The sequence below is a fragment of the Delphinus delphis genome, chromosome 8 (assembly GCF_949987515.2).
Source record: "Delphinus delphis chromosome 8, mDelDel1.2, whole genome shotgun sequence".
NCBI classification, from domain to species: domain Eukaryota; kingdom Metazoa; phylum Chordata; class Mammalia; order Artiodactyla; family Delphinidae; genus Delphinus; species Delphinus delphis.
Window position 1 is genome coordinate 48,453,858 of NC_082690.1, and position 6,000 is coordinate 48,459,857.

At 42.7% G+C, this 6,000-nt stretch overlaps 1 long non-coding RNA gene across 1 annotated transcript in view; it reads left to right on the forward strand.

The window, feature by feature from the left end:
- The window catches only part of LOC132429633 (uncharacterized), a 445,080-nt gene extending 439,559 nt beyond the window's left edge, over positions 1 to 5,521 (forward strand). The window contains exon 3 of the long non-coding RNA XR_009520378.1: positions 5,511 to 5,521. This is a non-coding gene — a long non-coding RNA (uncharacterized lncRNA). The remainder of the gene's footprint in view (positions 1 to 5,510) is intronic.
- Positions 5,522 to 6,000: the final 479 nt, after the last annotated feature.

The window sequence follows — 6,000 nt, forward strand, 5'->3', positions numbered from 1 at the left end:
TACTCCAGCTTTCTTTTGGTTTCCATTTGCATGAATTATCTTTTTCCATCCCCTTACTTTCAGTCTGTATGTGTCTCTAGGTCTGAAGTGGGTCTCTTGTAGACAGCAAATATATGGGTCTTGTTTTTGTATCCATTCAGCCAATCTGTGTCTTTTGGTGGGAGCATTTAGTCCATTTGCATTTAAAGTAATTATTGATATGTATGTTCCTATTCCCATTTTGTTAATTGTTTTGGGTTCGTTATTGTAGGTCTTTTCCTTCTCTTGTGTTTCTTGCCTAGAGAAGTTCCTTTAGCAGTTGTTATAAAGCTGGTTTGGTGGTGCTGAACTCTCTCAGCTTTTGCTTGTCTGTAAAGGTTTTAATTTCTCCATCAAATCTGAATGAGAACTTGCTGGGTAGAGTAATCTTGGTTGTAGGTTTTTCTCCTTCATCACTTTAAGTATGTCCTGCCAGTCCCTTCTGGCTTGCAGTTTCTGCTGAAAGATCAGATGTTAACCTTATGGGGATTCCCTTGTGTGTTATTTGTTGTTTTTCCCTTGCTGCTTTTAATATGTTTTCTTTGTATTTCATTTTTGACAGTTTGATTAATATGTGTCTTGGCATATTTCTCCTTAGATTTATCCTGTATGGGACTCTCTGTGCTTCCTGGACTTGATTAACTATTTCCTTTCCCATATTAGGGAAGTTTTCAACTATAATCCCTTCAAATATTTTCTCAGTCCCTTTCTTTTTCTCTTCTTCTTCTGGAACTCCTATAATTCGAATGTTGGTGCGTTTAATGTTGTCCCAGAGGTTACTGAGACTGTCCTCAGTTCTTTTCATTCTTTTTTCTTTATTCTGCTCTGCAGTAGTTATTTCCACTATTTTATCTTCCAGGTCACTTATCCGTTCTTCTGCCTCAGTTATTCTGCTATTGATCCCATCTAGAGTATTTTTAATTTCATTTATTGTGTTGTTCACCGTTGTTTGTTTCATCTTTAGTTCTTCTAGGTCCTTGTTAAATGTTTCTTGCATTTTGTCTATTCTATTTCCCAGATTTTGGATCATCTTTACTATCATTATTCTGAATTCTTTTTCAGGTAGACTGCCTATTTCCTCTTCATTTGTTAGGTCTGGTGGGTTTTTACCTTGCTCCTTCATCTGCTGTGTGTTTTTCTGTCTTCTCATTTTGCTTATCTTACTGTCTTTGGTGTCTCCTTTTTGCACGCTGCAGGTTCATAGTTCCCATTGTTTTTGGTGTCTGTCCCTACTGGCTAAAGTTGGTTCAGTGGGTTGTTTAGGTTTCCTGGTGGAGAGGACTAGTGCCTGTGTTCTGGTGGATGAGACGGGATCTTGTCTTTCTGGTGTGCTGGTCCACATCTGGTGGTATGTTTTGGGGTGTCTGTGGCCTTATTATGATTTTAGGTAGCCTCTCTGATAATGGGTGTTATGTGTTGTGTTCCTTTCTTGTTAGTTGTTTAGCATAGGGTGTCCAGCACTGTCTTGCTGCTTCATCTGCTGTGTGTTTTTCTGTCTTCTCATTTTGCTTATCTTACTGTGTTTGGGGTCTACTTTTTGCAGGCTGCAGGTTTGTAGTTCCCGTTGTTTTTGGTGTGTGTCCCCAGTGGCTAAGGTTGGTTCAGTGGGTTGTGTAGGCTTCCTGGTGGAGGGGACTAGTGCCTGTGTTCTGGTGGATGAGGCTGGATCTTGTCTTTCTGGTGGGCAGGTCCACGTCTGGTGGTGTGTTTTGGGGTGTCTGTGGACTTATGATTTTAGGCAGCCTTTCTGCTAATGGGTGGGGTTGTGTTCCTGTCTTGCTAGTTGTTTGGCATAGGATGTCCAGCACTGTAGCTTGCTGGTCGTTGAGTGAAGCTGGGTGCTGGTGTTGAGATGGAGATCCCTTGGAGATTTTTGCCGTTTCATATTATGTGGAGCTGGGAGGTCTCTTGTGGACCAGTGTCCTGATGTTGGCTCTCCCACCTCAGAGGCACAGCACTGACTCCTGGCTGCAGCACCAAAAGCTTTCATCCACATGGCTCAGAATAAAAGGGAGAAAAAGTAGACAGAAAGAATTAGTAGAAGTAGAAAGAAAGAAAGAAAGAAAGGAGGGAGGGAGGGAGGAAGGAAGGAAGGAAGGAGGGAAGGAAGGAAAAAAAGAAAGAAGAAAAGTAAAATAAAATAAAGTTATGAAATTAAAAATAATTATTAAGAAAAAAATCAAAACAAAACAAAACAAAATGGACGGATAGAACCCTAGGACAAATGGTGGAAGCAAAGCTATACAGACAAAATCTCACACAGAAGCATACACATACACACTCACAAAAAGAGGAAAAGGGGAAAAAATAATAAACCTTGCTCTCAATGTCCACCTCCTTAATTTGGGATGATTGCTTGTCTATTTATGTATTCCACAGATGCAGGGTACCTCACGTTGACTGTGGAGCTTTAATCTGCTGCTTCTGAGGCTGCTGGTAGAGATTTCCCTTTCTCTTTGTTCTCACAGCTCCCAGGGGCTCAGTTTTGGATTTGGCCCCGCCTCTGTGTGTAGGTCGCCGGAGGGCGTCTGTTCTTCGCTCAGACAGGACGGGGTTAAAGGAGCCGCTCATTCGCGGGCTCTGGCTCCCTCAGGCCGTGGGGAGGGAGGGGCACGGAGTGCGGGGCGTGCGTGCGTGCAGCGTCAGAGGCCGGCGTGACGTTGCACCAGCCTGAGGCGCGCCGTGCGTTCTCCAGGGGAAGTTGTCGCTGGATCCCGGGACCCTGGCAATGGGGGGCTGCACAGGCTCCCCGGAAGGGGGGTGTGGATAGTGACCTGTGTTCGCACACAGGCTTCTTGGTGGCGGCAGCAGCAGCCTTAGCGTCTCATGCCCATCTCTGGGGTCCGCTCTTTTAGCCGCGGCTCACGCCCGTCTCTGGAGCTCCTTTAAGCAGCGCTCTTAATCCCCTCTCCTCGCGCACCAGGAAACAAAGAGGGAAGAAAAAGTCTCTTGCCTCTTCGGCAGCTCCAGACCTTTTCCCGGACTCCATCCCGGCTAGCCGTGGCGCACTAACCCCCTGCAGGCTGTGTTCACGCCGCCAACCCCAGTCCTCCCCCGGGGGTCCGACCGAAGCCCGAGGACGGAAGCCCGAGCCTCAACTCCCAGCCCCGCCCGCCCCGGCGGGTGAGCAGAGAAGCCTCTTGGACTAGTGAGTGCCGGTGGGCCCTGATCCTCTGTGCGGGAATCTCTCCGCTTTGCTCTCCGCACCCCTGTTGCTGTGCTCTCCACCGCGGCTCCGAAGCTTTCCCCCTCCGCCACCCGCAGTCTCCGCCCGCGAAGGGGCTTCCTAGCGTGTGGGAACCTTTCCTCCTTCACAGCTCCCTCCCACTGGTGCGGGTCCTGGCCCTATTCTTTTGTCTGTGTTGTTTATTTTTTCTTTTGCCCTGACCAGGTACGTGGGGGGTTTCTTGCCTTTTGGGAGGTCTGAGGTCTTCTGCCAGCGTTTAGTAGGTGTTCTGTAGGAGTTGTTCCACGTGTAGATGTATTTCTGGTGTATCTGTGGGGAGGAAGGTGATCTCTGCGTCTTACTCTTCCGCCATCTTCCCGGAAGCGTTCCCCCCATCACATTTTATGAGTACTTATATTCCTCCACCTAAGCACAGCTCACTTATTTATTGAATTTTCCTTCTTTACCATATGCTCCATAAAGATATATAGTATCTAGATGTAAAAGAAGCTTATTATTACTACCCTCTACTAACAATAACAATTATGAATTATTACAAAGGACACATTCCTCACCATTAACATTGGTATGACTTATAATTAAAAATAATAATAACTAGCATTTTAATAATGCTTTCAATTTCAAAAGGCTTATCTTCACATGTAGATACATTATATTTATCTGGCTTAAGGTATCAGAAAAGAACAATAAAAGTGTCCTTTTACTTTGTGTGTTCTTTTTCATTACACCCTTGCAAATTGTGGTAATTATCTGAAGCAAATCTTTATCATCTGATAGAAGTCCCGTGAATTAGGTGAGATACTAACACTGTTCTACAGCTGTGACTCCCAAGACTCAGAGCCACCTCCTGTTAGCAGGCACTTGGTTGAGCTTAGCTTGAAACTGTGGTCATCTGACACCAGTCCAGTGCACCCTATGTACCCTGTTGGTACCGTATGTCATGTTTTGATTTAAACAAGAAAGCTGAGCATGGAGATTGATGATATAAGTGTATTTTTATGGTGACTCTATCAATAATCCCTTAAACAGCACTTCAGAGTTTAGTGATGCCTTAAAAATATATCACCTAAGTAAAGGTTTCTCTAAAAGGCTTACAAATCACAAAATAGGATTCTTAGCACAAGTACTGAATTCAGTACTTTATTGCAGTTAAGTTAGACATGTTAAGGATCATTGATACATGAAATCATGTTAGTTGATGACATGTCTTAAGCCCCATTAAACAGAAAATGAAAAATACCAGCTTATCATAGAAGGAGCAAGCATGGGCTGCAGAGTCAGTAAAATTCTTGCTGCAATCCCAGTTAGGATGCTTTCTTGTAGGGTAACTTATAGATGAGTTTCTTAACCCTCTGTGAGCCTCCGTTTTCTCTCCTGTAATGGGCATAGCAACACATCCATCCGTATTTGTTATAGCAACTAGTGATAATGTACTGAGTCCAGAATAACCTTTAGCATATTTTGTAGCTCAGTAAATCACAGCTGTGGTTAATATGATTATTTATTAACATTATTTGTAGTATTTATATATTATAATTGAGTGTACAATAAGTAAAGATAAAAGATGTTGTATTAGAATCACCTCCTCCCCTTTTAGCACTAATCAGAACTCTTAAAGGAAAGCACTTCGTTCTCTCTAAAAGGCCAATTAGAATTGAATTTATTGGAGTTACAACAAAAGAATAGGTTAGCTTGAGATACATTTCTTATGTAAAAAGAAGTGCCTGGCAAATTGTTTAGAATGTTAAATCTCTGTGCTCCTTGTTTGATTTCTTTGTACCTCAGTTTCTGATGTGACAGGAAAGGCCTCTAAAATCTATCCTGTACAACTCTACATTCTGGGATTCTATGAAATGCCCTAGAGAGAGTCATCACCACAAGCTTACAATCTGGAAGGGGAGACAAGTAAACAAGTCTTTCTGTACCTTGACTCAAGAGATTTCACAGGGGTACAGCATGTATTGGTGTCCTCTGGGAGCCTGGAGGAGAGACCAGTTCTGCTTCTAGGTTAGGAGGATTCTCAGGTGGTTCCCACCAGGACCTGAAAGGCCAGTTGCTGAGGAAGCCTGGTTCCAAAAACCTAGGCCTTAGCGAAATACAAAAACCAAAGAATAATTTCTTGTGCCTTGATAAGAGTAGAAATGACATACCTAGTTTCTTTTAGCACTGCACCAAAAAATTATTCTCGAAGACTTCTCCTATACTTGTAAACATGGTAATAAACACATTGATGATAAACATATCAGCTGGTGTAGATTGCTGCACATCATATGTAGAATATAACATATTTTTTACTTATTTGCAGCAAAACCAAGGCAAGTGCCCAGCCCAGAATTGTTCAGTGGAAGCCCCTGCTTGGATGCCTGTTCACCACTGTACTGTGAGTTTATTTGATTATTCTAAGATTGGCAAGATTAAAGTATAATTATTTTTATATGTTGGAACAGCCTTAGTGGAATGGGCTAGAATACTCTCTGAAATTCTAGAGTAGAGCAAACATTTTGAAAGGAGAAAGAATGTCTTCTCAGAAAGCTCTGCATTATAAGAAGCACCGGTGATTAGGGATTACATGTATTTCTTTTTTGGAGTGAGAGTAACTTGTAAAGGATTTGTCGAAATGGGTTATTGGTGGTTTAGAATTGAATACTCCTTAAAATGAATGTGTTTGCACATGTATTTTTCTCAATAGCTGCACATTCAGCAATACTTGATTTTAGATGCCTTAGAGAAGGATTCTTTCTCTTCTTCCATTGTGTTGACTGTTTAATAGTGATGGGTACATGGATTTGCAATTT